The sequence below is a fragment of the Halichoeres trimaculatus genome, unplaced genomic scaffold (assembly GCF_033239565.1).
Source record: "Halichoeres trimaculatus isolate MK-OKI-2021-1 unplaced genomic scaffold, fHalTri1.1 fHalTri1_scaffold_5, whole genome shotgun sequence".
Lineage (NCBI taxonomy): Eukaryota > Metazoa > Chordata > Actinopteri > Labriformes > Labridae > Halichoeres > Halichoeres trimaculatus.
In genome coordinates this window covers 18,612,501-18,626,506 of record NW_027437183.1, presented here as the reverse complement: position 1 = coordinate 18,626,506, position 14,006 = coordinate 18,612,501, and the positions used below count along the sequence as shown (strand labels likewise).

Genomic DNA, 14,006 nt, shown 5'->3' with positions numbered 1-14,006 from the left:
AATGTTCATATATAGTAAAGGCTTCCTCTGATAAACATCAAAGACTTAAAAATAACATCTCGTCTTTCCTCTGCTCCTTACAGCAACAATGTAGTCAGAAGAAAGAAAGAAAAAACCTTATTAATGCAGGATTGATCCCACATGGTACATTTTCTATAATGAAACATATGTTTGGATTGCTTTGCAGCAGGTGCCTTGCTCGATGGCTTCTCTGAGTCCGGAAGCGGTGAAGAACCAGACCCTGCAGCCTAACAATGGTCTCTTTAAGAGCCAGGCCACCCTGCTCTGCAACCACGCGCTCATTTGTCTGGGTGAGCCCGTAAAATAAGACCTCTGGGTGTCTTGGGTCAGACCCCAGGTTGGGAGGCACTTTGCCAAAAACAGGCCCTCACTCTTCTCACAATGAAACGGTCTTAATCAAGCGGTGTAATGGCTGCTGGGGGCCCCTCGTCTGCGTCAGGGGCCAGTGTTCCGGGGCTAATGGGCGGAGACCTGTTTGTGTGCCTTTTTTGAAATCCTCCCAGGTCCCTGCTGTGATGCGTACTGCAGGAGCAGACTGGGGGCGCACACACGCTGCAGCACCACACACACACATCATTTCCAGTGGAGATTGGCACACAGAGACGCAGCGCCACGACCACTCCGCTCTGTCTGCTCGGTACGGACTGCTGAAACTTCTGCGCAGGGAGGCGGATAGATCCATCCAGCTCGTCCCAGATAGCGGATTAATTCCACGCTCTCTTCTCCTTCTTTCCCTTTTTTCCTCCCTTTTCTCCTCCTCCTCCTCCTCTGGTTTCGTGTTACAAAGCCTTGGGAGGGAGTTGCGTGGAGAGCCCAGTTCCTCTGTTAGAAACTGAATGACAGGATCATATTGCTCGATTTGACGCTAAGTCCGTGCATTAGGGGAAAAATTAGAAAGGATACGAGAAAAAGAAGAGGGAGAAACCGCGTGAGGATTCGTCAGAAACTGGTGAGGATGTGGAATAATTTATAACTCCAATTCAAAAACAAACCCGAGATAACGGAGAGAGAGGAGAGGCGGAGAGGGTGGACAGGATACTGGATCTGTCGTCAGAGAGAAAGAGACGCTGAAAGGAAAGCGCAGGACGCGTTGTTGGACTGCAACCATCAGCACCACCACCGGGAAAATAAGGTAAGTTTGGAGCCGTTTTGTCGTAGTGATGGGTGCAGATGTGATGGCAGCTGGATTAAAAAGTAGACGAAGGGAAGCAGCGGAGGGAAACATCCTCATTGGGAGTCTCCTGATCTCCAACTGTTGCCACGAAGCCCCCCTTGTCTTTAAAATGAGACTCCTTCAAACACAATGCCCTATCCGAGTGGGTCTCTCGGGTGCTGTGGGTTTTGTATTGAGGATTTCACGCGATGCAACTTTATCTCCATTTCGCGCAGAGTAAACACAGCGCAGTGCGGGCAGGAGCAGCTGGAAGGGAATCAGTTGACGGCTTTACTGTAGTCTGTGTATGAAGTGTGTGAGCTCCAAAAATCACAGCACTGTGATAAAACTGTGCTCTATAATCTGCAGTGTATCATAACAGTGTGTGCTGAAACGTGGCAGTCATTCACGGGCTCTGTTCTTCATATTTTATGACTTTCCTCTAAATTGATCTGAGTCTGGAGAGTCTGTTTTGTTCTGTAATGAACTTCAAGGAGCCCGTCTTTCATGTGTAGTATTTCAGAGTTAACCTGGCATCAAGTGTTAGATCCATGTCTGGTTTCAAACTTACTTTGTGACTTCTCTTGCTGCCCTAACAAAGCTTTTAATTAAAAAGGAAGAATCAAATAAGAGCGATGTCTTAATGGTTAAAAAAAGTTCTCCAGAATCATCCTGAAAACATTCAAGTTCACCAGCTTCCTGTGAAGGAGTAGTGTCAGGTGTCATGTATGACAGCCCTCATCCACTTCCATCACCATCAAAGCAGTGAGACCCTCTGTTGCTGCTTCTGTTTCCCGCTTTGCTCAGCTGACACTCAGAAATGAAGCCCTTATGGTGACAATAATCCGCTGCCTTGAGATAGAACTCTGGAGAGCTTTTTTCCCTCCTTCCCCTCCTTATTTTTTTTCTTTACCCCTTAATGAAGTAAGTATTAGCTTCAGTCGAGTGATTATTGTAATTACTGAGGGGGGCAGCCTGGCGTCCAGGCTGGACAGTTTGAGGAAGGATTTGTGTAAAATTAAAAAAGGTGGTTGGTTTTAAAAGAAGGAGAAGGAGGAGGAAGAGAAGGAGGAGGGTTGGGGGTCTGCTTGGTTTACAAGCTGAATGGTGCCACTGCCTGTTAACTAACAGACAGTATGGAGAGGAGAGGAAGGGGGGTGAAGACTGTAAGTGTTGTGGGAGAAGTTAGTGGAGTCGTGCTTATGCCATGTGAGAGTGTGTGAGCTTTACTGTGCAGGAGGAACTATTTTCTACTTTAATGTGTGTGTGTGAGTTCTTCTCAAAGTTTGTCATAAGATTCTTCTCTGAGAAGTTGGTGGGTGGTTTAGTCGGCGTGTGTGTGCGTGACTGCGTCGTGAAGCTATGCCATTTTCAAACATTAATGTAAGTAACGGTGCCTCAGAGTTCAACTCTAGCACTGACATTTGCAGTGAAGGAGGATGTAGAGAGAAAAAATCACTTTATCCACTTTTTAAATTGTTAAATCAAGCCGCGTGACCTTTCAGAGTACACACAAGCTATAATAAGAAAGCGCACAAGCCTGAAGCTGGCTACATGGAGATATGACTGAAAAACAGGTTTGATTGTTGAAGTATTTCTCCTGACATCTGCATTATACCCAGTCTGAGAAAAAACCCTGAAAATCCAGTTTCATCCAGAGCAACAAAGACACAATCACTCACTCTTACACACACACACACACACACACACACACACACACACACACACACACACACACACACACACACACACACACACACACACACACACACACACTGCAGCCCTCTGGCCCCAGATGTTAATGCCTCCATTGAGAGGGCCACAGGACTCCTGTCGACTTGATCTCTTCATTGTCAGACAGACAATGGACTCCACATCCTGACGGCCGGCCTCCTTCCCGTCCTCTCTCACACACATACTCTTCATCCTCCTCCATCCTCCTCACACACACACACACGCATACGCACACACACACACACACACACAATGCAGTCATGCAGACAAAGAACCACATGCATCAGACATAGATGCATGCGTTTGCAAACCGATTCAGGCGTGCACATGTGCGTGAATGTGATCAGTTGAACTTGCTGTTTAGATTCTGTCATCACGTTTGAGTGTTTGCACAGTTGATCTCTCTTTACTGGATGTTGTGTCAAGATCTAGTATTCAAGAAGTGTTTTTTTTTACTTAAATACAGGGCCAGAATTGTTATTTTCTTCAGCACTTAGTTCATTTATTCCCTTCTACTGTCACAGAATAAAGCCTGTCAAATTTCTCATGCTGCCTTTAGATGCAGTCCTGAAAGCAAAATTTGAAGCCATCAGAAGCTTCGAATCCTAATGAAAGGTTGTGAAAGCGTTTTTCGCTCTCAATAAACATTCAAGCTCAGAGTTCGTATTTTGAAACAGCTGCTTTGTTGGCTTGTATTGTGTTTACTAATTCATCAACCACTCACCTGTGCCGTGCTCCACTTCCTGTCTGTGTGTTCATCCATCTTTTTGTGCATGTGTGCACATATGTGACATAACCTATGTTTTGACACTAAAGGGCCAACATTACATCATAGCCGCTACACCATCTCTGCACCAGATGTCTCCTGCCTGCTGCGTGAGGGTGTGTGTGTGTTTGTGTGTGTGTGTTAAATTGTCATCCCTGTGTCATGTGCATCACGTCAATACGGCAGCCCACATGTCGAGCAGCTGAATGCGAGGCTAACTCTGTGTGATGATCTCTGATAGTAGAACCAAAGCTTTACATACAGGAACGCTCAGTCACACACACGCACATGTACACACACAGAAAATCATTCAGTTTGCTTCAGCGCTGTTGTGTTGAGGGTGCTGAATTCACAATGATAGTGTATTTGTGTTGGTTGAAAACGCTGTTTTCACTGAGCAACAGTTGATGTGGCAGCTTCCCAGGAGGAATTCCTATCAAACATCCTTTTCATTCTGAAAAAAGAAAAAAAACCATCTCATTCCTGCTCTGTCGGCCTTTCTCTCCTTTCAAAACTTTGTTTCAGAGGCAGATTTGTTTTTGTTTTCAAACTGGTCCCTCTGTCCCACTGAGCTCCGGCCATGCCCTCTGTGCTCTGATGCCGCATGAACAGATTCACCCCGACATAGATTTTTTTGATGCTTCACAGGGTGTGTGTTTAAATGTGTGTTTGTGTTGTACAGAGATATGGTTCATGGCAGGCCAGATGCAGGGTCTGGAGAGAAAAGACAGATGGGCCCTGTGTTTGTGTGTGTGTGTGTTAGTGTGTGATGGAGGGAGAACAGCTGGAGGTGGGGCTGGGCCGAACATGCTGATGTTTAGAAGAAGGAAGGAAAGGGGTTTTTGTTTACAAGACCATCATGGTAAATGGGCTTTGGCACAGCACAGGGTCGAAGTGATATGAAGCTTATTTTTTTAAGCTTCTTGTGCAAGATTGTGCATTAAATTTCCTTTCAGTTCATTTTCAAGGAGGCTTTTATCTTTATGGAGTCTCTGCAATGTGTGAGTGTGTTTCAAGAACAGTGGACTCTGTGACACCAAAACATACATCAGGCTCATTCAATCGCAGTCATTTGCTATTCTAGGTAACACATGGCATCTTTTTTTTATTTTATTTCATTTTAGACTGAAAACCATCATCCTTGTCACTTTGTCTAACTGAGATGTTGCCTCTATTCCTTCCTTCCTCAAAATCCTGTGATCAGCCTTTATTTCTCTTCTCCTTTCCTGAGGATATGCACATCAGAAGGCTCATTTTAGATTCCTGCACCGCCTTGCTCTCCATCCACCATCCACAGCATTGAAAAAAGTTTCACCCCAAGAACAGCTACCTCTTCTTCGTCTCCGCCCTAAAGCAATCTCTGTTTATGCTGTAAATCAATCTAAGGGGAACCAGATAGCAGCAGCCCAGATAGCTCAGCAAATTGCAGCGCAAAAACACACCACTTTCACCAATTTGAAAGCACATGTGGGAATTAACTAAATGACCTGTGAACTGGTGATCTAAGAAAAGCTGCAAGTGGAACACAAAACAAAGAATGAGAGTTGCATCACATAATAAGTGTCTAATGGGAACTAAAAGCAAATTAACATGTCTGATTGGATGAGGCTGACTACAAGGCTGCTCATAAAGGACTACAAATTGAATCCACAGACATGAAAATCCAAAATAAAGAAGAATTTGTGGGTTTAATCTGTCAATGTTGTGCTCCAAATTGTTTTCCAGCTGCTTTTCATTAATTTTAGGTTTGCTGCTACCATACCTCTATTTATTCTGTGCACTGCAAGTGTGCATTGACACAAAATCAACAACTTGTAAAATGCTGGATTTTCAAAGCCTCTGATCCAAACACAGATGAAAAGCTGCCCAGAATTAGATTTATTTATTTACAGATTCTTCATTATTCCTTGCAGTGCCTTTGTCTGCAGTTTTCTGGTTCATCTGCTTCTGTCTCGTTCACAGAAGTGTTTTCAAACATCTCATATTCTGCTATAAGTCCTTGCTGTTTCAGTTCTACAGAAAGCACAATAAATATTGAATGCAAAATGTGCACAATGTGAGAAACACACACACACATCCACATGCGCGCGTGCCTCTCACCGCACAGCCTCCAGCCCCCCTCTCAGTGGCTTTAAGGCCTGTTGAGAAGTTTCCATCAGGCAGTGAAGATGGATCCAGAGGGTTTTGGCAGCGTCTGTGATTGCAGTTGTTCCGAGACGAGAAGCTCTTCTGCAACGTAGCCCTTCCCTTTGAGCTCCCCCTCTCCCTCTCCATCGCTCTCCGTCTTTCATCCTCTGTGTTTGTCACCCACTCACTCACTCACACATTTTTTTTTTCCTTTTTCTCATATTTCCTCTCACTTGTTTTCGGCTCAGTTCAAGTAGCATAATGAGGTCATTTTGCATTGCAAAAGAGTGAGTACTCACCACTTATATAGTTCAACTTTAATTGAACAGACAAGTGGATATTCAGCCCATTGTGACTGAAAACTGCTTTTGAAGAGGGAGATCATATAATCCTATTGGTGGGTCTCATAGTAACGGCATTTTGCATACCTCAGGAGCAGCCGTCAAAGACCTCTGTCTTAGTCCTTTACAGCTCATGATTCATATTTGTTAAAGACGTAGGCTGTCAAAATTAACACCATTTCCTGGAATTGCAATATTCTCTGGGTAAAGAACACAAGGTAGTAATAAATATTTGTCACTCTCTATGAATGATGAAGGTCCCCTTTGGGGCAATCAATAAATAAATAAGCCCTGAGGGAGGAGAAGTGTTTCCAGGAAAGTCAGACTGGTGGAAAATTCAATATGGTGCATACTCACTCTCCTGGAGGCAAATCTGTCGAGCAAGTATAGCTGAATGCACCAAATGTTTTCCCTCTTGCATTGTGGAAGTTTTGTTTGTCAGAGCTTTTCATTCTGACCTGTAATTTCCCCCTTCCTGTCTGGCTGATCAATTTAATTCTAAAAATGTCAGAATGTGGTGCTGAGAGACATCACCCTAATCTAATCACTGCCGTCTGAAACAAACCAACCAACAGATGGAGAGTAATCCATAGCTCCCCTGCCATGACGTACAGATTTGTGCTTTTCATTTAAAAAACAACAAACCCTGTATCCGTCTTCGTGTGGCTGGCTCAGAGAGATACTGGAGGCCTTTAGAAGACGCCTGGTGGAGCTGCTCGGGGAGGCTCGAGTCGTCTGCATTATTAATGTGTGTTAGAATGGAAGAGGAGGAGAGGCCTGACCTGCTTGTTTGTTACCAGCTGACCACTGTTGGCCATCTGCTGTCGGCCAGCTTCACTCTGTCTGTCTGTCTGTCATTACCCCCCCACCCCTCTTTAATATCCATCCCAATAATGTTGTGCTGTCTAGGCAGCTGGTTATCCATCAATAACTGGGTTTCTATCCAAGTTTTTTATAAATCAGGACACAGAGTTAAAGAGGTTAATTGGATTTTTTTTGCCGGCTCGTGACTGAACAGGGTTCAGTAAAAGCGTCATAAATGTTGTCAGAGGATGGAGGGAGCATGGCAGCTTAGGTCTTTTGTTTTCAAAGCAGGAGTGTTGAAAATGTATGAAGCTGCCATAAGGTAAATGGGCTTAAAGAGCAGACTGGTTTAGCTAGCTGCTAGCTTGGAGCTGCATGCACAACTTCATGAGGATTGTATATTTCTGCCATATTACTGCAACTTCTGTATTTCATATGCTGAATTATTTAACTGTTCCTGAGAATAGTAAACATATTTACCTCAAGTCAGACTGGGAGGGCAGCTTCTCTCAGCTAGCCAAATGTGAGGCTAATGCAAGCAGCAACTCTGCAGTTTCTGATGACGAAGCGTATTTTGTCCTGGGCAAGAGGGGAAATAATGCTGAAAAGGGTTGACATGTTTGAAAATATGCCTTCATGCCCACAATACAGCTCTCATTTTATAATATACAACAGACAAGCTAGCAGCTGCTCTGCTTCGTTTAGAGAAAAATGAAGCTAGCCTTATAGTACCTAACTATAAGATTCACTTCACAGCTCCTGTCTCCATATTTTTGAGTGACAACTGGGTTTGAGAGTAAGGAAAATTACACTTCTTTAAAGAAACTGCTAAAAAAAAAGTGAAGAAGCTAGCATGAGAAAACAGTTAGCTCTCATTAAAATCCACACAGAAGGAGAGCAGCTGGCTGCTAGCGCCATCTTGACTGACAATATTATGTCTGCATGACTGCAACATGTAACTTGTCGAGTTTTCTTTTTCGTACAAGAAAAGAAGTTGTTATTTTAGGATTTTTTTGCAAAGTACAAAGCAACAAGAAACAGATGCTGAGCGATTTGTTTGGAGAAGAGCAGGAGACAGGGAAGCCGCTAGCTTCATTAATGGTAAATCATTAAAGCTTCATGTAATAGCATCTGCCTCCATACAGCAGCATCCATCTATGCTATGTCTGTCTGTGCAATCTGTTTCTGTTTTCTCACTCAGTGCAAGCTCAGGGAGAGAAATCTTTATCATATTTGATACTTTTCCAGTAATTTCCTCTTCGGATAACAGCCGGACTCATCCCTCCTGCTTCATCCCGTTTCCTGGGTCTGCCTGCTCTTGGCTTGTTGTTGAAATCATAGAGCAGGATTCGGAAGAGATAGTTATATGCTTGCCCAAAGCCCTTGTCAGCAAGCCAACTGTGTTTCAGGGGCATCGCGCGAGGTATTTAGTATGTTTTCGGAGGCCCCTGATGCGCCTGTTTGCCGGCTGCTTGTTGTTTTGTTTGTTCCGACTCAGCAGATGTTTTCTGGCTCAGTTGTCCGCAGTTGTGTTTTGTATACAGAGGACCGCGGAATTGTTCTCTTTTTTTTGTTATTCTGGTTTTGGTGACACGTCAAAGCTATTTGGAGCCAGTGTGAATGCGGAGGTTCCTATTGTTTACTGTCAGTGGCAGCATTTCTTTGTGCAAATGTGTGTGGGTGAATGTACTTTGCATTGAATATATGCATATTCAGCTTTTGCTTCTTGCTCTTGTTATCCATTGTTTCCTGGAAAGTGTAAGCACATGTGAAGCACATACCAGCAGATAATCGCATAAAAGAATCGCAGGCTTGTGGACTGAATATCTAGGATTATGTTTCTGTACATGTGTTTGAGAATAATGATGCAGATGTGGCGAGCAGTAGCGGGTGCAGTGGAAAATAGGCCCCTTCCCCCCTCTTCCCTGTGCTAACCAGAGCATGTTAGTTTGTTTTTATGACAGCCTTTTTTTGGCATTGTTCTGGTCCGGTAGAGCTCGCCCTCCCTACCGTGGGATTGGCCGTTAGTGGGCAGGAAGTGCTGGGAGCGCGCAGCATGAGCATACACATACACATACTGTATCCCAGCGTCCTGCGTACACAGCCCCTCCCAAGCTATCGCTCCACACTCCTACATAAAGTTTTTGAAAGGACAATAAAAAGTTACCCTGCGGCTCACAGGCTGGTAAGCTCCAGCTTATCCAGGAAGGAGCTGCAGCAAGGCTAATGGCCTCTCTCCGGGGTAGGCCCTACAGAGGGGCCCATGCAGGCTTATCAGCAGCAGGAGGGCCCCTACATGGCTACTCAGTTTGAGCTTAGCTGAACTGTGTGGGAGTAGCTTAGTGTTGGTTGCCGTTGGGAGATTGAGAGCTACCCTTACTTATTTCCTGTTGTAGTTTTCTGTGTAATCTGGGCACTATAGGAAAATCAAAGTTATCCCCTCCTGGAGGAAAACAGAGAAGTTTACCTCTAATAGGAAATTAAAAGTTAACTTAGCACGTCGTAATGGAAGCTCAACCTGTCAAGGCTTACTGGGGAGTCAATGCTACTCTTTAATGTTGAGAAATCAATGATAGACCAGTGTGGCTTTTTGGACTCTGAGAGCATTTCTTTGAAGTACCAAGGGGCCTTTTTGGCAAGAGGATGGCGGTCAATATGTGAAATACTGCTTAAATATCTCCACATCTGAGGCGTATTTCTGTCCTTTCATTCAGATCTCCCTCAGTTTAAAGTCAGCAGGAAGTGCAGAATTTGACTGAAAGTGAGATGAAGTGACTGACTAATCAGATTTTGCCCCATAGATCCTGGTGAGATGGCTCCGGTGTGATCCGGGCTCATGAGTCACTGCTCCCTCGCTTCATTTATAGTGAAGCAGGAACTGATGCAGTGTTCAGAGCAGCTGCTAACTCCACTGCAGCAAAGTAACCTGTCACTGTTACTGTCGCCTCGTATGACAGATTTGCTAAACATAAGACTTCTTATCTGCACTGAATGCAAAGTCTATACAGGCTGTACAGCACCATGCCAAGATATACTGAACCTGCTGTTTGTTTGTGTTGACAGTTTTGCCTCCTTTCATGCTTGTCTGCTTTGCATTTTCCTGGTGATAAATGTTACTAGATTCTAAGAATACCACACACAGCAATTACTCAATGCAAATAGGGAGATCAGATTGACATACAGCCGGGTGTTTGATGGTGATTGCATCCTAAGCACAGGTTAAAACAAACCAAATGTCACTGTCATCATAGCTGAAGGGAAAAGAAATGCTGTCAGAAAGTGAAAGGTTGGGGTTACAGCCTGGACAGGCATCAGTCTAAGACAGGGTTGACATATAGAGACAAACAGCCAAACACATTCACATATACAGGAAATGCAGAGCCACAAATCCTTTAAGAGAGCATGTCTTTGGTCTGAGTGGGGAAGCTGGAGGAGCACAAGTATAACATGCAAACTGCACTCAGCGGGGGGCCCTGTCCAACCAGAAAAATTTTTACTCTGAGGCAAACAACCTTTGCACCCTCACAGTAGGAGCATTTTGCTAGAAACCACTGAGAGGATGAGCTGAAGCCGTTGGGGGTTAATGGTATTTACAAGTGCTTTCCCAAAAATCGGTTTAAATTGAACTTGAAACTTTAACTTGAAACTTTAAATTTAATGTCGCAGGCAGGGCTGGGCAGAGTTTACTGAACAAGCACCAAACTGTCGCTGCACACAGGGCGATGCAGTGTTGGTATGACACTTTGCATCTTTTGAAAAAACTTCTTGAAATTGTAAGGAAACAACAAAACTTCAACTTTTGGAAGCAGTGCAGTGACTAAAATGCTGGTTCATCTGTGTTCTTCACAGTATGCAAGTTTCAGGAGCATGAGCTCTCCATGAAGTATTACATTTGATCTTCACAGCAGCTGCTTGCATGAACTCCTCAGAGGTGTAATATTGGTGTTCCAGTGTGTGAGTTCACATTGCATACTGGTGTTGTAGATGCAACAGAGTCATGGCGTTTTAACACCTAATGGGAGCTCCGCAAACACACACACACACACACACACACACACACACACACACACACACACACACACACACACACACACACACACACACACACACACACACACACACACACACACACTCAGACATGCACACAAAGCAGTGGTCCATGCTGCCAGCTACAGATGGCCACCAACTTTGGTCCCATTACACCTCTGTTACTACCATCAATAGCAGGTCAGAGGTGGAATTACTCCTTGATGACCAAATATGAGCACTTTTACCTAGTTGGGTTGAAAATCTAAATCTAGAGAAAGTCATTAAAATGTGAGTAACAGGTAAAGAATAAGTATAAAGAATTTAAGAGTTTAATACGGTGTCTGTCAGTTTCTTATTTTAGGACCAAAGTGAATGTAAATGTATTGACGCAGCTACAGAAAGCCACATTAGCAGCAGCAGTTCCTCTGACAGGTTTGAAATGCCGATGGAGACAGCTGATAGTGACGACATCTTTAGGCAAGCTGACGGATGACACTTATCTCTGCCTTGTCTCTTTATTCTTAACTGAGATGAGGCAACCCCAGAGTGATATTAAGTTCATGCGAAGGCCACAGTAGCTTATGTTGTTTATAAGTCAAAGCACAATTCAGCTTGATTATGTGTGATGCATTTCTGAGCTTGTTGATGTCAGCGGGTGAAATCCAATGCTAAACTATAAATATCTGTTCTATCTAGAGCAGGACCCCTGTTAACCCCTTGTATCAGCTTTAAATCCAGCTTTATTGATTCACTTTCTCCTGCTTCGCTGCTACACACTGCTAGCTTAGCACAAGGCTTATTTACTGGTGTGCACGCTGGTCAGCACCTTATTGGCCTCACCTCTAGTTCAGCACTAGAGTCTGCTTTAAGCCCAGCTGTATCAGCAGCTGCAGACATAATAATCCCGTTGTTGAGGTGTTGGTCGGGCTCACGGGCCATGGAGGGGGGGTGAAAAAGAGAGACTAAGCGTGTTTACCCCCTCACCCAACCTTATCCTGCTGCAGACTCACCTTTGACCCCCAGCTGGCTGCACTCTCCCCTTCCCCTGCTGCTCTTTCCAGCCTGCTGCTCTCTGCATGACGTCTGTCTGAGCAGAGGGACGGAAAGACAGAAAAAGAGAGAAAAGCAGTCGATGGGATGAGGGCACAGTGGAAAGAGAGGAAAGAGATAAAAAGAAGGGTGAGACAAACAAGGGGAAAATAGAAAAAAGCATACGGGTTGCCAGGTTTGGCCCACTCCAGGAGAGAGACAGAGATTGGAAAGCGTGCATGCCCAGACAACAGCCCTGAGAAACCAAGATAAGAGGAGACCAGCAGTCAACAATTACACCATCAATTTCCAACCTGGCTTTCACCTTCTCCTCTCACTCTCTCTTTTAATCTTCTCATCTTTTGCTTCTCGGTATTCTCTTTTCTTCCTTCAACTTCCTGCTGCTGCTCTCCCAGTGTAGTGTGGTAATAGAGCTCTCCACAGGCGGCCTCACACAGACATACAGAGAAGACACACACATCCACTGTATTATCCTCTTACATACATGCAGACTCACATTCATGCTTTCCTGGAATGAAGAGGATTTATTCAGGAACTGTACTCAGGTGAAGCTACCGTGGCCTTAACGAACAAGAACTTCCTGTGATGCATGTAAAAACTGTTCTGATCATATGTATTCTTTTTGTGCTTCTCTCAGATGAATGTCATGAGGCCGTTCTCTGAAAAAGAAAAGCAAATGGCTGATACCAGTTTAACCCATTCTGAGCTGACAAAAACAGAGTGAGCTTGTGCTTATTTAGCCCATGTCTCTTCTTTCTGATCACTCTAAGTGCTGCTAGTGTCCTTCACCCATACACACCATTTACACACTGATGCTTGCTACAGTTGAGGGCCATCAGTATTACCTGACACATCATACACTGCTTAACAACTACAGGAGCAGTTGGGGGCTCAATATCTTGCTCAAGGACATTTTAGCATCTGAATGCAGGAGCTGGGGTGAAACCCCTGACCTCTGGATTGAGAGATGTCAACGCTACCAGTGAGCCACAGCCGCCCCCAGATTGGGATCCTACATAAATCTAAACATATGAATATTTCATTCCATTTATACCCAGTGCTCTCTGCTCTCTGAGTTCATCTCTATACACTGCAACTTTAAATTGAGTTGGAGGACTCTGTTTTGTTACAGAGCATTTTTACAGTACACAAGTGTGTTGTGAAAGAAAACTCAAACTAAGAGCGGCATCAACTCTTTTTTAATCTTTAAATATTAACTTTAAGGGTTCTGAAGTGAAAGACTAAGCTAAACTTTTAAAAGACTGTGATAAAAAAAAAAACATTTAGCAGATGTGAATGTGAGGCTTTGGTGGGTTAACTTAGCAAACTGAATCCATCTTCTTTAAGGTGCATTCATTCCACTTTGTTTGCCTGGATAATGTACTCAGACCAAGCATGGTTGAGGGATTGGTACAGGTGGTCACATGAAAAGTTCTTGCGAACAAATAAAATGCATTGTAGCTAAATGTGAATGGAAGAAATATACCAACTGAATTGGCTGATCCATATTGTATCAAATTAGGGTTAAGATTGCAGGTACTTTCCCAAGGAACTCTGAACTTTTGAGGAACTATATGCTTTTCAACCTAGAAACTAGCGTTAAATTTTAGTTCAAGCCCCTTAAACAGCCCTGCTGGAGGCGGGCGTTTCGACGGCTGTTTGAACACAGTGCCTACTAGTTTAGCTGTACATATGTATATTTGTACGTATATGTGTCATAATCATCGACTGTGTAAAACATGGACGTAGTCTCCCCAACATCACCCGTCTGTTTCTGAAACGGAAAATAAAGCAAATCGCGGCCGAAATGGCGAAATGGCAAGGGCTTTGCGTACAGCTATAGAGCGCCTGTCAGTCACGTGACCTGAGCTGCACCTCTGATTGGGCGAGCTTGTGATCTTAATATCCTCTGAAAAAAGAATTCACCCCCCGTACAGAGTGTGCTGATAGTAAGATTAACATTCAGACAGGAGTTTTTTTA

At 44.1% G+C, this 14,006-nt stretch overlaps 1 protein-coding gene across 1 annotated transcript in view; it reads left to right on the top strand.

Moving 5' to 3' along the window:
• The first annotated feature begins 578 nt into the window (after positions 1-578).
• sema4c (sema domain, immunoglobulin domain (Ig), transmembrane domain (TM) and short cytoplasmic domain, (semaphorin) 4C) overlaps positions 579-14,006 on the top strand; it is a 123,173-nt gene continuing 109,745 nt past the window's right edge. Inside the window, exon 1 of the mRNA XM_074670252.1 lies at positions 579-1,153. The gene's annotated coding sequence lies outside the window, so the exon portion shown is untranslated. The remainder of the gene's footprint in view (positions 1,154-14,006) is intronic.